Source organism: Mauremys reevesii, linkage group 3, assembly GCF_016161935.1.
Source record: "Mauremys reevesii isolate NIE-2019 linkage group 3, ASM1616193v1, whole genome shotgun sequence".
NCBI lineage: Eukaryota > Metazoa > Chordata > Testudines > Geoemydidae > Mauremys > Mauremys reevesii.
The window spans coordinates 101,808,402-101,826,719 of record NC_052625.1 but is presented as its reverse complement, the minus strand read 5'-3'; the positions used below and the strand labels follow the sequence as shown (position 1 = coordinate 101,826,719).

The following is an 18,318-nucleotide window of genomic DNA, read 5'->3' as shown; positions in this document are numbered from 1 at the left end:
CCATTTCAAAAGGATAGGATGACATCTCTATCTACTCTGAAAGGTGTCTATTGACAATTGAAATCATATGCACCTGGGGCTGAAGGGGCTGGGCAAGTTTCCCTCATGATGATGTGGTGTGAGGATGTGTTTTGAAAATATAAAGTTTCATATGAAAAAAGTATTATTATTATTATTATTATACTTGTAAAATGTTTAGGTCATGTCCTAATTTTCCTGTGTTTAACTCCTCCCTCTACAAAGCTTATCTGCAAAAAATGTACATTTCTTAATAAAAGCATCGCTGCTTAGGATAATTTAATACTTACTGTGACGGGTTGGGTCACAGAAACCCCCTTGGGAACTGCCAACTGATGTTCCAAGACTACTGCTGCCCCTGCTTTCCCTGCCAGCTTGGGACTCCGGCACCCTGTCTTGTTGAGCCAGACATGCCGGTCTGCTCCAACACAGACCCAGGGTCTGAACCACGTGCCCCAAAGCTGCAGACTTAATTGAAAGCAACTTAAGAAGTGTTCCTGTCTTTAACACTCGGATGCCCAACTCCCAATGGGGTCCAAACCCCAAATAAATCTGTTTTACCCTGTATAAAGTTTATACAGCTTATAGAGAGATATGCACAGCTGTCCCGTCCCCGCCCCAGGTATTAATGCATACTCTGGGTTTATTAATAAGTAAAAAGTGATTGTATTAAATACAGAAAGTAGGATTTAAGTGGTTCCAAGTAGTAACAGACAGAACAAAGTGAATTACCAAGTAAAATAAAATAAAACCCACAAGTCTAAGCCTAGTACAGTAATGAAACTGAATACAGATAAAATCTCTCCCTCAGAGATGTTTCACTAAGTTTCTTTCACAGACTGGACCCCTTCCTAGTCTGGGAACAATCCTTTCCCCTGGTACAGCCCTTGTTCCAGCTCAGGTGTTAGCTAGGGAATTCTCATAACTGCAGCCTCCTTTGTTCTGTTCTACCCACTTATATATCTTTTGCATAAGGCGGGAATCATTTGTCTCTCTGGGTTCCCACCCCCACCCCCACTTCTAAATGGAAAAGCACCAGGTTAAAAATGGATTCCAGTTCAGGTGACATGATCACATGTCACTGTAAGGCTTCATTACTCACTTGCCAGCACACACATATATAGGGAGACTTACAAGTAAAACAGAGCCATCTACAGTCAATTGTCCTGGTTGATGGGAGCCATCAAGATTCCAAACCACCATTAATGGCCCACACTTTGCATAATTACAATAGGCCCTCAAAGTTATATTTCATATTTCTAGTTTCAGATACAAGAATGATACATTTATACAAATAGGATGACCACACTCAGTAGATTATAAGCTTTGTAATGATACCTTACAAGAGACCTTTTGCATGAAGCATATTCCAGTTACATTATATTCACACTCATCAGCATATTTTCATAAAATCATATAGAGTGCAACGTCACACTTACCTGTCAACTGTGCACTTATTTTCTTTCCTAAAAGAACTAATGTACTTCTCAGGATCCATTATACAAGTTGCTTGCTACCATGATAAATAGTATATAGTAAACTATTTCATAAATCATATACTTTGCATGAATTTTATCTTTGGAATTCAACCTTGGAAAAAAACATTGTGAGTTTTTAAACTTTTACTTATAGCTTGATTATACTCAAAAAGTGACTGTAAATATGCAACCTAATACTCAACAGATCTATTATCTGTATGTACTCAGAGCCATAGCAGTGTATCTAATAAATCATCATCTTATTTAGATCGGGCAAAATTGCAAAGACTCCACTTAGGTTCAGGGCCTCACCGTGGTAGGTTCAGGGCCTCACTGTGGTAGGTAAACAAAGAGGAAGACATGGTCTCTGCCCACAAGAGCATATTTACAGCAGGATATGCTGAGTGAGCAACATATGATAGAAGGGAAGCTGGGAAGGAGGATGAAAGCAACAGTGCTGAATTCATGCATTTGTATAAGCCAGTGTTGAGCCCAGCTGGATGGAAAAAATTCTGTATATTATTTCCAACCTAGCCATCTTCAGCTGATTGATTTCTCATAGGCATCACAGAAGTGGATGTTAAGGGTCTATATTTTTCCTGTTTTACTCCTCTGAGTATTCAGAGCCAATAGAATTATAGGAGAGTAAGCTGGTTTCTTTTCTGGTTGGCATATCATCAACAAAATTAGTAAGAATGAAATGCTCTCCTCTGCTTATGGAAAACAGTGTAAGGCACCATGGAGTGCCAGCTCTATGAAATACTATTTCCCCTGTGGCATGCTAATCCTGTAAAACCATCTTTGTTGGTACTCTGTGAAAATCAAGCTCTGTGATAGAGTGGGGTGGAAGAATGCCCATCTCTACTCAGCACCGAGTGATTAATTGTCCCTATCTTTGGTATCTAGTGATTTTCCTAGTACTGCAAATTAGGTTTGTTTGAACAAAGGTAATTGCAATTTAATTTAATGAAACTGGGAGAAAAATTAGGAGAACTTTATATCAGATAATGAGAGTAGCAGGGCTATGTGAAGGGGGTTTCATATGATTCCAGTGGAGCTGGGACCGAGCCCATCATGGGCCTGTAATGCCTTCCTCTGCTACCCCATTTATCAGTCTTTTCTTTTGTCATGGGGCCCTAGCTTTATCTGTAACTGCTCCCCTTCATTTGACCTTATTCCTGAGTTCTGGCTAATTCCTTTCACCTGATATAGCCCTGTGTTTCACAGAGATATGATGACCTTTCACCTGATTTCTCTCAGCGTTTCACACAGATATTAGTTAAATCTTTCACCCACTACTGCAGTTATTCCAGACCTAGCAATTCATTTGTAAAGAGCATGGTGGGTGAATTCTTATAGTCAGTTATGATTAGGGCTCTCAATTAACTCACATGATTAGCTCAAAACAATTAATCGAGATTTTAAAAATTGCGATTAATCATACTGTTAACCAACAGAATACCAACTGAAGTTAAATATTTGGATGTTTTTCTATATTTTCATATATATTGTAGTCTATGTTGTAATTTAAATCAAAGTGTATATTTTTTTTATTCTAAATATTTGCACTGTAAAAATGATAAACAAAAGAAATTGTATTTTTCAATTTACCTCGTACAAGTGCTGTAGTGCAATCTCTTTGTCGTGAAAGTGCAATTTACAAATCTAGATTTTTTTTGTTACATAACTGCACTCAAAAACAAAACAACATAAAACTTGAGAGCCTACAAGTCAATCAGTCCTACTTCTTCAGCCAATCGCTCAGACAAATAAGTTTGGTTACAATTTTCAGGAGATAATACTGCCTGCTTCTTGTTTACAATGTCACCTGAAAGTGAGAATAGGCACTGTTGTAGCTGGCATTGCAAGATATTTATGTGCCACATGTGATAAAGATTCATATGTTACTTCAGCTTCAACCACCATTGCAGGGGACATGCTTCCATGCTGATGACAGGTTCTGCTTGATAACAATCCAAAACAGTGCGGACCCGCACATGTTCATTTTAATTATCTGAGTCAGATGCCACCAGCAGAAGCTTGATTTTCCTTTTTTGGTGGTTCGGGTGCTGTAGTTTCCTCACTGGAGTGTTGCTCTTTTAAGACTTCTGAAAGCATGCTCCACACCTCGTCTCCCTTAGATTTTGGAAGGCACTTCAGATTCTTAAACCTTGGGTTGAGTGCTGTAGCTATCTTTAGAAATCTCACATTGGTACCATTGTTTTGTTTTTGAATGCAGTTTTCTTTGTACATAATTCTACATTTGTAAGTTCAGCTTTCATGATAAAGAGATTGCACTACAATACTTGTATGAGGTGAATTGAAAAATATTTCTTTTGTTTTTTTTACAGTGCAAATACCTGTAATCAAAAATAAATATAAAGTGAGCACTGTACACTTTGCATTTTGTGTTGTCATTGAAATCAATATATTTGAAAATGTAGAAAACATCCAAAAATATTTAAATAAATGGTATTATATTATTGTTTAATTGCATGACTTGTTTAGTTATGATTCCTGCCATGCCATTACCTACAAGCAGATGAGTGCTGTTCAAAAGCACAAGATGCAGCAGCCCCATGAAAAAGATCTGAAAAGTGTGAGTGGTCTACAAATTTTCTTGAAACATTCAAAGTTCAACCACATTCCTGGTGAACTATCTGTGGACAGTTCTGTTACTCGCACTTCTGAGTCTTCCTTAGCTAGTGAGGATGTCAATTTGGGTTTGTCAAACTTATTGAGCACCAGAGTCTCTGATTCTGGTACTAAAATTGCCTGTTGGTTGCTAATGCAACTGTTATGGATATGGGTGCTGAAAGCGGTTCATTTATTGAAAGCAGGAGCAGAATTTTGACTTTGACAAAGCAGATTTGGCTACTTGGCCACAAGTGATGGATTCTGTTCATGGGTTTTTTGGTAGAAAAGTCTCCTGTTAATTTTAAAACAAGTCTTTTAACCTAATTAACACAAAGGAAGGCGAGTATTAAAACTGTGGTTCTTTGTCAAAACTCTTTATGGGGAGTTATGCCAGCATTCTTGGTTGATGTACAGTTCGACTCTTGCCTCCGTTCTGTTTTGATTGTTTGCCTCCATATGTTCCTTTGAACGTTCATGTTAGCGCACACACTTCCTAAAGTGGAAAAAGTTTGTGAACCTCCTTTTATGGTTCACAAAAAAAGATGAGGAATTGTCTGGAAAAGCAATACTTCGATGAAACTAGCAGAATGGCTGGAAAAGGTCTCAGAACTAATAAAGGTATACAAACCTGCTATCAGATGCAGGACACGTGGTGCAATATTTTGCATTCTCTTGGATATTTTTCTGTGCTTAAATGAGAAGTTTTTAGCTTTGAGAAATTGGACAGCCTTGTAATAGTAATGTTTTGGTTTACTTGAATTGCTTGTGAAGTATGATAATGTGTTGGGAGATCATATGGAAATTACTCAGCCTAGTACCGCAAAGGTGACGTACTTATCAAACTGAATTCAAAATGAATTTCTCAGTAGGATCACAAGGAAAGTACAGCAGACTATTTTCCACAAGGTTAGGAAAGCTAAATACTTCTCTATTGTGTTTGACTGCACCCCAGACCTCTCCCAAATGAAACAAATGCCTCACATGTTAAGGTATGTTGAGATTTTGAAAGATGGAGCAAAGGTTATTGAGGGAGTTGTAGAGTTTATTGATATCCTCCTCTGTTTGATGTGGATATTACAGAGGTTATTTTAGAGAAGCTGAAAAAAGATGGTTTATATATGGCTGATTGCAGGGGACTAAGCTATGACAAAGGTGATAATGTGGCTGCAGCATACAGAGGTACTCAAAAATCAAATTCAGCAGGTAAATCATACTTTCATCCCATGTGCTGCCCACTCACTGGATCTTGTTGGAGAAGCTGCTGCAATGGTTATTGCTCAAGTTGTTCTATTTTTGGAATTGTTCAAAGATTTTTTCCCCCTCTTTTACTTGTTGAAAAAGCATATTAGCAATTACATTAAAGCGCAATAAGATGGTCAGCAAAGGTAGAGGCAATCTGTCCACTATAAAATCAGGGTGAGGGTGTTCGTGATGCTTTAAATGGTATGAAGGCTTTGGAATTTATGCCAGAACTTAAGTCAGAAGCCAAGAGCTTCTGTGGGAAGGCAGAGGTCATGGTTAGACACAGAAGCAAGATTCAGAGCAGCTGCATTTACATTCCCTGTTCTGCCATGATTGAATGTGTCATGTTGGTGAAGTCACTTAACATTTATGGGTATGTCTGCACTGCAATTAAACACCTGTGGTTAGCCCGTGTCAGCTGACTCAGGCTTCTGATGCTCAGGCTACAGGGATGTAAAAGTGCAGTGTAGATATTCAGGTTCAGGCTGGAGCCCAAGCTCTGGGAGACCACATCTCAGAAAAATAGGTATAACTCTACCTACTATACCTCACACAGGGGTTGTGAGGATTACTGAATTATTGTTTGTAAATCTCTTTTGAGTTCCTCATATGAAAAGCACTGTATGGTATAAATGAAAAGTTGCATTTTAATAAAGAGTTAAAATATCAGGAGTTATTCAAGCATAATACAGCTATGATCTTTTCCAGATCAGTTGAATCATCATCAACATACATAGCCCAAAGAGGAAATTACCTTCAGAAGCTTTATTCCTCACCACTCCTTAAATTGCTGTATTTGAATTCCAAAATATTTTAGCTAGCTAGAGAGGCTCCTGAAGAATTCATCCTATAATTGCTTCGTCTACAATAAGTAATGTAACACTACTTCAGATCAGAGTGGGAAAAATCCATATATTTTAGGAGTATGGTGAAAGGTAAAGTGGCAAAATATTTTTAAGTGGTACCAGCAGTTGTTGTAAACCAGTGAGCTAACTCACCAGCTAATGCACCAAAGAACATTCTCCAGCCACAGGATTCCAGTCTTCTTTTCTTAAGGGCTTCAGTTTTTTTCCCTACAAAATAACACAGGTTCAATATATCAAATGTCCTTTTCTGCATGACCCTGGGCCTTCTGCTACTTCCTGAACAATTACACACTACAGGCCTTCTTCCTGGGTGTCAAAGTGAGCCTCTCTGCTCCTTCCTTGCCTAGGGCCTGTAGGTTTACACTCTGCAGGCCATCTGCCTGAGAGTCATATATAAAGTGAGTTCTTTTCCCTCAGCAGGAGGCTCCTGCAAGAACATTCCTACTCCCTACAGCTCTCCATCCTGCTTCTTGGAGGATTACACTCTACGGGCCTTTTATCAGAGAGTTGAATAGGAACTGGGCTCTTTTCTCTGAACCACAGACAACTCACTGGAACTACTTGCTGGTTTTTATAGGATCAGGACCCAAATCCACAAAAAGATGAATATGCCTAACTCCAAAATGTAAGCACCAGGGAGCTCCTCAAAGTCCCTGTTCAGCTGCCACCAAACTCTGGAGGCGCCTGAAATACCTTGGGGCCCAAATTTTTGCCATAAAAGTCCCTAGAGCACCTAAGTTTCTGCTCCTTGGTATGTGCACAGCATCTCAGCCTAGATACCCAAGCGCTTCTCTCACAACTAAGCCCCAGCAAGATCTTCAAACCAGGTGAATCTAGGCATTGCCCTGCCTATCTCATCTGCAGGGCCTGATACAGTAGGTGTTCTTAAAGCATGCCTAATAGACCAAGGCCCAGGCAAATGCAAAGAAGGAGAAGGTAATGCTGCCTCCTTTATAATCTTAAAACCAGTGGTTAAAGCACTCAAGCAGCATGTAGAGAAACCCAGGTTCAGTTCCTCCCTCTGTCTGATGAGAAGAAGGGATTTTAACAGGGATCTTCCAGCTCCTAGGAGATTACCCTAACCTAGGGTGACCAGACATCCCAATAAAATCGGGACCGTCCCAATATTTGGGTGGTTGTCCTGCGTCCCGACCAATCTTTGGTTGGGACGCAATTTGTCCCGATATTTCGCTCTGCCGGCAGCACTGTTTTTTTTTTTCCCTCCATCGGCGGATCCCACCCCGCCAATGTGTCCTGATATTTTCTTCATCTCATCTGATCACCCTACCCTACCCTACCCACTAGGCTGTGAGATAGTCTGACATAGCGCACTCTCAATCTGTCCTATTGAAGTGGTTCTACTTTGCAGAAATAATTAATCATTGGACCAGAGAGAGCATGAGAATGACTCTATACCCCAGTGGTTAGGTGGCTCACCTAAGAAATGGGAGACCCAGGTTCCTGCTCCAATGCATATTTAATTATTTATATTCATAACTCCCTCCAGCCCAGACTTAGGTGCCCATCTCCCTGAGAGGGCTTAGGAGGGCTGTTTGCTAGCTTAGTCAGCTCCCCATCAATGTGATGGGTTTTATGGATCCCATTCTTAAGTGCTATCTCTCGCCATTCATTGTATAGGGAGAGCTAGGCACCTAACTCTGGGTTTGTGTATTCCACTAGGTGTCAAGGCACCTAAAATTTAAGTGTTGCATTGCCTAGGTCACTTTGTGGATTTGGGTGCAGGTGATCTTCAAGCTATCACCTGATCCCAAGCCTCCTAGCATTAGCTGGAAGGCAGCTGATTGGTCATAGAAGGTGTACTAAGCCCATGTCCCTTAAAGGACCATCCCATGCCAATCATCTTTTTTTCTAGGAGGGTGCAATTGTAGAGAGACTAGCTAAATAAAGAGGGGAAAACAGTTTAGATTTTACTAGTGTATCTAAGGCATCTTCTACACTACAGTTACAATCTGATTTCAGCCCCAATTCAGCAAGGTACTTAAACATGCGCCTAACTTTAAACATCTGAGTAGTCTCAGTATAATCAGTGGGTTCACTCATGCTTAAAATTAAGCACATGCTTAATTATCTTGCTAATTCAGGGTCTTAATTGGTAACTATCTTACTCAATTATTTCATTTAGGCCCCAGTTCAGCAAAGCACTTAAGCTTGTGCTTAAATCCCACAGAGCCCTTTAAATGCTTTGCTGAAGTGGGGTCTTGTTTTCTTGCAGTTAGCTCAGAATTCTGATATATTTCTTCCTCATTAAAACAACAGCACAGCACTGCTGCTGCATATAAGTATACTTATTAAAGGACACATTTTCATTACATCTATTTGTTCATCAGGCTCAGCATTTAAGCACTCAAATAAGGCACTTTTATTGCTTTAATAATCCTTGATGTGAATTATCTTTCTTGCCTCTCTGGATACTCCCTGGGTGCTTCAATAGCAAAACAGCTCTCTTTTCAGGTAAAAGAAATCCAAAAAGGGAAAGGCTGGCATGCACTTACAGTATCTCTGAACAAACCAACCAAAAAATAAAAATAAATAAAATAATGGAAACTAGCAGGGAATTTAGGCCCAAAATGTAGACTTTTATAATGTCAACACTGCTTTGAGCAATATGGAGACCAAGATCTAACTCATTGAATATGAAGGAAAATATTAGAAATGACACTCTCAGTATGCTGCAGGTAGGAGGGGATGTACTGAGTTAGTGTGCCTGCCCTAGGGTTCTTTAGAGCTCAACAACAATCTAAAGCTCCCCTCCTCTGGAAGAACACCCATGTCAAATGGTGGTGCAAAAATTACCTGCCTCCCTCTAGGGCATAGCTGGCTCCATTTGTACATCCCTCCCCAGCACACACTCTCTCTGGCTGGGGGAGATGTGAGTGAAGTTCAGATGCTATAAAATATTCAGTAACTTCAAACTTTCTCCTCTCTTAAGGCCAAACACTTTTCAGTGGTCTGTTCTGTGGATAAGAGGGTAGTTTGTGGTGCAGAGTGGAGGTTAATTTTGCTCTAACGCCTTTAAAGTCTCATGGGAGTGGTGGTGTTTTTTTCAGCCAGTTTCTTTATAAAGAAGTTAAATTTAGTCATCACATTTTCTGTCATAGAAAATATATTAGCTCCAGTTATGCACCAGGAGGTTATTTCACTTGCTCATAAAAAGGTGTGGGGTTGCAAAGAACCTCTTGAATGCTCACATCACAGGCTAATCAAGTTAATGAATACAGGTTGGAAACTGCCTACAAAGGGATTGTCCTTAAGGCTGAATAAGATTTTGGTTTAAAATTAGTTCACAGACATCAGTGTGGCTTGATGAAAGGAAGGTTAATAATGGGCTTCTTTAGGATAGTCTTACATTTAATTAACCATTCTAAATTCATCTCTGAACCAATCTTGATGATTGCATTAGATGCAGAAAAAGCATCAACTTGGTAAGATATATATAACATAGTGTTCAGCATTTTGGTTTTAATTCTGAACTTAGACAATAGACTAAACTATTGGGCCAGGTACTGAGCTGCACCTGAGTAGCATTTGGCACAGCTGAGGAGGAAGCTGTGAAGTGTTTCAGACCACCTTTGTGCTGTCTTCTGTCCAAGGGCTTGATCTATATGGACCCTAACACTCTGTCTTGCTGTAAATCAGCGTTATTGTACATTATACCACATGCTGATGGCCCCATGGGGCTGTCCTACCAGATGGGGATAGCCAAGGCATTGGGATGTGCCATCGATACCAGATGTTGGGGGAGGGCAAAGTGGGGTGGTATAGGAATCTGTGTGATAGCAGGGCATGACAAGAGAATCCCCCTACACTGAGGAAATCCTTCACTGGTTAGCTGAACCAGGTTTAAAGCTGTTTTGTACTGCTAGAATAATGTAATGGGACTGGCCTGTTATATCTATTCTCTAAGATAGAAAATCTCCATCTCTCTCTCCCTCCCTCGCACAATGAATGTTCCACTGTGGAATAATACTTAAATAGTCATAGGACTAAAAAGAGTGGGAATGACATTGTGGTCCAGTAATTAGGGCATCCACCTGGGAGGTAGGAGACCTTGGGTCCAGTCCCCTGGATCTCACCACAGTATCATTATTTATTCACAGTGGATCAGCTTCAACAGGAGACATTAAGAAAACCCCACATCAGATTGTCCTATAGTTCAGTGCATGCTCCTGAGAAATGGGAGACCCCTGTTCAAATCCTTTCCCCTACTTCTGGCAGAGATTGAACATGGGTCTTCCACATCCCAAGTGAGTGCACTAACCACTGGTCTAGAAGTTATAAGATAGGTACTACATCCTTCAGATGGATTTTGAATGTGACCCTATCTTGTAGATGCCTTCTGAACATGCCTACCAGATTAGGCTCTGCACCTGAATGTTTGTCTTTCCTTGCTTGGTGAATATTTTTGAGCCTGAACAGGAACTGGCCCTTCAGCTGTCTAGAGTGAAGCAGCAGTGTGCATGCCCAAAAGCAGAAACTTAGGTACAGAGAGAACTTTTACTCTGTGTAGGGGAGTGATTACCCACTCCTGCCCTTTGGGGCTTAAAACAGCCCAGGAGAGGGCTGTGGCTGGGGCAAGAAGCCTGGGCTGATTGGGAGAAAGCAGGCTCAGCTGTGGCCAAATCCCAATCAGGCCCAGCTGGCCCCTATAAGAAGCAGTGAGCCAGGCACCCAGTCAGGGCTTGGCTGCAGGGAGCTAGACTTAGAGTACCTGAGTGAAGCAGGGCTGGGGAGCTCATGTCCGGAAAGCCTCAGGCTGTGGCCTAGCATAAGGCCAAGAGGTACTAGAGGTTGCAGGGGGCAGCCCAGGGGTAGATAAAGGCAGTAGGTCCAAACCCCTTTGCCTATGATGAGTGGCAGATACTGCATTCTGTGCTAGTGAACGGGGGCTATATGGAGACTGGGCAGTAGCCAAAACTGAGGCAAAGTGGGGTGAGTGGGTTGGGGGTTCCCCTAGAGGGCAGCACCCCAGTTAAAAGGGCACCAGGGTCCAGGGAGGGACACGGGGGGCCAAGAGAACAGGCAGATCACTGGCCTGCAGAGGGTGCTCCTGACTGGAAAAGAGCTAATTCCCAAGAACAACCAGCAGGAGGTGCTGCAGGGTGAGTCTGAATGTCTACACTCTGAAAAACTTGGGTGTCAAGTGAACTTGGGCACCTATATGGTTTATTGAGAGTCTTGTGAATCCCAGTAGACCCAAAACTGGGATTTAGGGTCATGTCACAGGGTCACTCACTACACTGGCACCTCCTGCTGGCTGTTTTGGAAATTAGCTCTGGTCAGTAGGTGTGCCCTCTGGAGTTGGTGGCTCTCCTGTCCTTGTCTCTTCCTGTAGACCCACTGCAGTTCCAGTCTCTGCTTTGTGGCACAGTCGTCTGGCCATGTCACAATCTGGGTTTCCCCTGTTCCAGGGAACTCCTGCTGCAACAGTCTAGCCGCTCCTCATAGCAGCTTGGTAGTCCATAGCCTGGCCACTTCTTCAGTGGTGTGGGGTGGGAAGTACCCAGGCCCACCCACTACTCTAGGTCCCAGCCCAGGGATCCTATAAACAGCAGCTTCCTACTGCCCCTCCTTTCTTTCTCCATCAGCCTGTCACAATTCCCTGGGCCACTTCCTCATAGCCAGTGGCTTCCTCAGGAATTGAAATTGGGGGGGGGGGGTTGAATTTACGGAGAGGAAGTGTCAGGGCCGATGAGGGGTGAGACTCTGAGGGTGAAGGTGGGCTGTATGGCACCACAGTAAAACTGAAAAATGTTTCATGACCATTTTACTAGATTAACTTGTGTCTTAAAATCATCATACAAATTAAAGTTGGCTACTCAAGCATTCTATGAAGCACTACGTCTACATCCTTCTTGATTTCTTGTTATAATTTTGCACAACTCTGTTAATTAACTTCTTAAATGCAATGTGTTCATCTTTGGTGGCTTCTTGTGTGTCCGGTACTTCCATTCCTTCAGTTGATATGCTCATAAGTTCATTCACATGATCAGGCAGAAGGCGACTTCTTTCAGATCACAAAATTCTATTCAATGATGAAAAAGAAGTCACAACAGCTACAGTTGAGCATAGGAGTAGCAAGAGATGAATTCCTACTTCGTTCATCCCAGGAAACAGAACACAAAGATTGGGTCGAGCCACTAGTGATGGTGGGCGGGGGGGGGAGTTGAAGTCAAATCTTCCTTCATTCATCGTATGATATTCCACTCTGTGTTCAAATTCTCTATTCTCTCCTGATCACATGGCAGCCCCGTTGCTGGTAGTGCCTCACTCCACTCAACTGTTGGTATTTTATAGGACAGACATCTATAAAAGCTACGTAGAAGTTGAGTAGAATCTAGAAGTCACTGTTATAGATTTTTAAGAATCAGTCTGTACTTTTTCAGTTGTCTTAACAAACTTCTTGTCTTCACTTAAAGATTCAATATAAATGCATTCATTAGTCAACTTCTGGACTAAAGTCTTTGCCTCTTCCAGTACTTTTTCAATGGATATCTCTGATTGATCCAAATGTAGCTTCTATTGCTGGACAAAGATCTACTACTGTTGTAGCAGATGTCTGGATGGCATTGTTTAATGACCCAAGTGGTTTCAACAGTAGACTTACGAGAGAGAGAATGGCAATAGTCTTCTCTGAACATAGTAGAAAAAGTAATCCACCAGCCTCACTACTTAGATCCATCCCATCTTGGTAGATACTTTCCAAAACCAGTAATCATAGAATATCAGGGTCGGAAGGGACCTCAGGAGGTCATCTAGTCCAACCCCCTGCTCAAAACAGGACCAATTCCCAACTAAATCATCCCACCCAGGGCTTTGTCAAGCCTGAGCTTAAAAACCTCTGAGGAAGGAGATTCCACCACCTCCCTAGGTAACCCATTCCAGTGCTTCACCACTCTTCCCAATTTTTCCACATCCTTCTTGTAATGTGGGGCCCAAAACTGGACACAGTACGCCAGATGAGGCCTCACCAATGTCGAATAGAGGGGAATGATCATTTCCCTTGATCTGCTGGCAATGCTCCTACTTATACAGCCCAAAATGCCGTTAGCCTTCTTGGCAACAAGGGCACACTGTTGACTCATATCCAGCTTCTAAAAATATCTTTTTTTTTAAATGTATTTAATTTAAATTGACTTTTGAAAAGTAAGCCATCATGGGATAAGAGGGAAGTCCTCTCATGGATCAGTAGCTGGTTAAAAGATGGGAAAACAATTTATTCCTACTCTTTATCAGTTTTTCAGAATGGAGAGAGAGATAGTGGTATCCCTGACCAGTTGGTACTGGGACCATTACTGTTCAATATATTCATAAATGATCTGGAAAAATGGGTAAACAGTGAGGTGGCAAAATTTGCAGATGATAAAAAACTACTCAAGATAAGTCCGAGGCAGACTGCAAAGAGTTACAAAGGGATCTCACAAAACTGGGTGACTGGGCAACAAAATGGCAGATGAAATTCAATGTTGATAAATGCAAAGTAATGCACATTGGAAAACAATCTCAACTATACATACAAAATGGAGTCTGAATTAGCTGTTAACACTCAAGAAAGAGATCTTTGAGTGGATGTTTTCAGACTCCATGTGCAGCGGCAGTCAAAAAGGCTAACAGAATGTTGGGAATCATTAAGAAAGGGATAGATAAGACAGAAAATATCATATTGCCTCTGTATAAATCCATGGTACATGCACACCTTGAATACTAGGTGCAGATCTGGTCACCCCATCCCCCAAAAGATATATTGGAACTGGAAAAGGTACAGAGATAAGCAACTAAAATTATTAGGGGTATGAAACAGGAGGAGAGATTAAAATGACTGGGAATTTTCAGCTTAGAAAAGAGACAATTAAGGGGGAATATGATAGAGGTCTATAAAATCTTGACTTGTGTGAAGAAAGTTAATAAGGAAATGTTATTTAATCCTTCACATAACACAAGAACTAGCAGTCACCCAATGAAATTAATAGGCAGCAGGTTTAAAAAAAACAAAAGTACTTCTTCACACAACATAAAGTCAATCCGTTGAACTTATTGCCAGGTCTGTGAAGACCAAAACTATAACAGGATTAAAAAAAAAACTAGATAAATTCCTGGAGAATAGGTTGTCGGAGAAAAACTCAGTTCTCGCTTTTTCGTTTGGGTGCAGCAAAATCAAATACTTTATTATTTCTCCAGTAATTACAATGGAGGGAGAGAGTGCCATAGGACACAGGGTCGCCCCAGTCCCGGACAGGTCTCTCAACTGGTAAACAATTACAGCAAGCCTTTATACCTTTGTTACAGACAATTTCCTAGCAATAATACAGACGGTAAAAAGCAACAAATACATTTTGTTTATACATAAGCCTTTCTGCTATCTTATTTGTCTCACTGCTAAAAGACACCAGCCTGCATATTTGGTTATCAAGTTGCAAGGTCGTAATAACTTTTTACACAGTTCTTGTCCTCTGCCTCACACTATCTTCGCTTCTACAAATCTCACGTCATTAGGGTCACAGCTAGCCTAACTCTTGCTAACTGACTGACATGCATTAAAATCCCCTTCAAATCCTTATTAATTCTTTCCCTGCTTCCACAAGGTCTATCAGTGGCTATTAGCTAGGATGGGGAGGGATGCAACACCATGCTCTGAAAAGAGCGGTGCAACCCATTAGGCGACTTAGGTGGTTGCCGAGGGTGCTAGCATTTGCGGGGGGGGGGGCGGCATTTGAGGTCCTTCAGCGGGGACCGGATCTTTGGCCTCCCCGGTCATTGTCGGCATTTAGGTGGAGGGTGCTGGGGCAGGGGATGCGGGGAGGGCCACCTGCACCAAGTAAAGGGGGGGCAGCACGCAAGGGAACTCCTCACTCCAGCTCACCTCTGCTCCGCCTCCTCCCCTGAGCATTCCACCCTGCTCTTCTTCTCTCCCTCCCAGGCTTGCGGCGCCAAACAGCTGATTGGTGCCACAAGCCTGGGAGGTGGGAGAAGTGGAGCGGCGACAGCATGCTTGGGGAGGAGATGGAGCAGAGGTGAGCTGTGGCAAGGAGCTACTGCACGGCTCTCCAGGCCGGGGTGAGGGGGGGCGCCACAGGGAAGAGGTGGGAGCTGCTGCAGTGGGGGGTGCCTCAGGGCAGGGGAGTGGGGAGCTGCCACACGGCTCAGGGGGTGCCAGGTGGAAGTTTTGCCTAGGGTGCCAAACATCCTTGCACCCGCCCTGGCTCTGTCCCTAGCCTGTTTGCCAGAAGCTGGGAATGGGCAACAGAGGATGGATCACTTGATGATTACCTGTTCTGTTCATTCCCTCTGAAGCACCTGGCCTTGACCACTGTCGGAAGACAGGATACTGGGCTATATGGACCATTGGTCTGACCCAGTATGACCATTCTTATGTAAAAATTAATTATAATAAAAACGTTTAATATAGAAACTCCCCAACATAATGACCTCTCAAGATAGCAACCACTAATCACTTCAAGGATTTTTACACTCCTTGCCTGGAACTAATAGGACCCACCTGGTCTGACTGTGAGGGTAAGTGAGCAAAAATAACTCTGCATCACTGGCCACAGTCCTTGTACCTGACATCTTGTCATGTAATAAGCCTTTGATCACAAAAAATGAAGTATCTGTCCAAACTTTGTACAGATGGAATCAAACTGTAACTAATAACATTTTTCCCAAGGAAATGGGGTAGTATGCTATTATTTAGAAACCAGTATTCCTTTCTCAAATTGTGAATTCTGAGTCTGAGGGAGAAATTAATGTATCAGAAGAAATTTACATATTTTTTCTTTTTTTCAGCACAAAGTCCCTAATTACTCTTCTTTAGCTTCAGTTTGGTTCTCTCGATAGCTGTAGATAGGAAATAAACAATTTAACAACAAATATTTCACCAGCAAACCCCATATTGAGCCTTAAAGTATACAGTACTGGATATGCTTTTATGGAAGCATAATTTGTTTCTAATGGATGAAGTCCCTATTCTGCATTGCAGATAGAAAGAGGACTAATATATATAAGATATTAATAATATGATGTCTGTACAGATGCAAGAAAGATAAAGTGGATGCAAGAAAGATAAATAAAGATTACTTATATTTTCAGCTCAGTACTGCACTTGGCAAACTTTTGATCTTGTGATATCTCAAACTGCTGAGTGGATGATTTAATTTTGTTTATATTCCACAGGACATTTAATTGTTGTATATATAAATATCACACACACACACAAAGGACATTTAAAGAACGTTAGTGAGATTGCAAAGTCAAGCACTCAAAAGTTAGGAAATGACAGAATGAAGGTTCTATGCTGCCTCATCCTTTCATGAGAATTTGTGTGCAGGCCTTGTCATCCTGGCAGTATGCTTCCCTTAGGAGCCATCATGCTACCTCTTTCCCCAGCTATGCACTGTGACTTTTGGAGGGGATTCTGTTGTATATAGTGGTGCTTAGGGCAGCATTAACTCTCACTTGGATGCTCATTAGGATATCTGTGGTGTCTGTAGGAGAGCATGCTGTGAAGTGCTCTCCAATTCCTCCATCTCCCAGCCATTCCCATGTCCCACAGAGCTCTAAAATACTATGCTCTACACAAACAGGTTTTCTTGTGTGACAATTTATAATATGTGGTTATAATGACCATTGTAGGTTATTATGCTTTCTTTCATACTTTGTGCACTACATAATAATTAAAATGATTCCATAAAACATGACAGCATAATGCTGTCTCTTTCCAAATAAAGGTGTTCAGAATAAATGGCTTAGACTATAAAATAAAAACCAATTGAATAAGTTTCTATTCACAATATGTTTAAATCTCCAACAAGAATAGTTAAAACTGGGGGATGGGGTGGAGGGCACAGTTTAAACATCCTAATTTATAACCTAGAATATGTTAAGAGTCTCCTGTTAGTCCTTTCCTTTGTAATACCACCTTTAGAATTTATATAGCTGTATATTCATATATGCACTCTGAATCTTCAAGAAGCCAGCATGTACCCTGGTCATACAAGCATCAACTTTTCCTGCAGCAGCAAACAAAACAATACCTACCTCTCTCCCTCTATCTCTCCCCAACTTTTTCTCTCTCTTCACCTTTGGGGATCTTCAGTTAGAAAATATGAGCAGTAGTGGAAAATGTAGGCTCAGTGCATGGAAAATGTATGCAGCTTTCCCCAGATACAGCTGTATTGTTTTTTATTTCTGTATTCATGAGGCTTTTGCCGCATTAGCAGTGACCAAATAAAAACAAAAATGGAGAAGATAACTGCATTCTGTTTCAGCTTTCTCTCCTCCTATCTTCCTCCCCACCCCCTTTCATAAAAAGAACATTGTGTTGGCACGTACTTAAGAGCTTTGTGGAATAGGAATGGAGTTAAGCACATGCTTAATTGCTTTCCTGAATTAGGAATATGCTTTGTCATTGTTTTATTTGTTTTTAGATGGCAGCAAAACAGGAGTCAGCATAGGTCTTGCTATAGAATAGACTCAGCATAGGTCACATAAGGTACACAGGTCACAAAGTACTTAGAAGATAGGGATAAAATTGTATAAAGTGCTTCTGTGTTTTGAGGTGAGAATGTATAATATTAAGCAAAGGATAGCATAAGGAAAGAGATACATGAATGTGCTTACTCTGTCGACAGTGATTCCAGTTTAGAAAAAAAGAAAACTATGAATACTTGAGGAGATGAATCTTTGAACAAGCCAATTTACCTGTGGAATAAAGACACACTAACTGCAGGTACAATTTGAAAACACAAAGCACAATGATATGAATGATGAAGACATCTTATTTTTGGCTAACGTGTGTTGGCTGAACATATTTAAATATAGACAAGTAATTCAGCAGCTGTCCATTGTTGTAGTGATTGTCAACTGCTACCAACCCAGTTGAACCATTTAGGTACTTTGGCTGGGTGAATATAAAAAGTGAAGATTTGCTGTCAGAGCAGATTTACAATGCTGATGAAACAGAGGCTTTTTAGAAGCTGTTACTAGAAAAAAAAATTTAAACACAGGTTGTAGCTACCAAGAAAATTGCCTCTAGATTAAAAATAAGAAACATGGTATCACTG

The 18,318-nt window shown here is 41.3% G+C and overlaps 1 protein-coding gene across 1 annotated transcript in view; it reads left to right on the top strand.

The window, feature by feature from the left end:
• Nucleotides 1-10,978: 10,978 nt before the first annotated feature.
• Nucleotides 10,979-18,318, top strand: part of GRM1 (glutamate metabotropic receptor 1) — a 286,217-nt gene continuing 278,877 nt past the window's right edge. The window contains exons 1-2 of the mRNA XM_039532360.1: nt 10,979-11,040; nt 17,887-17,984. The gene's annotated coding sequence lies outside the window, so the exon portion shown is untranslated. The remainder of the gene's footprint in view (nt 11,041-17,886; nt 17,985-18,318) is intronic.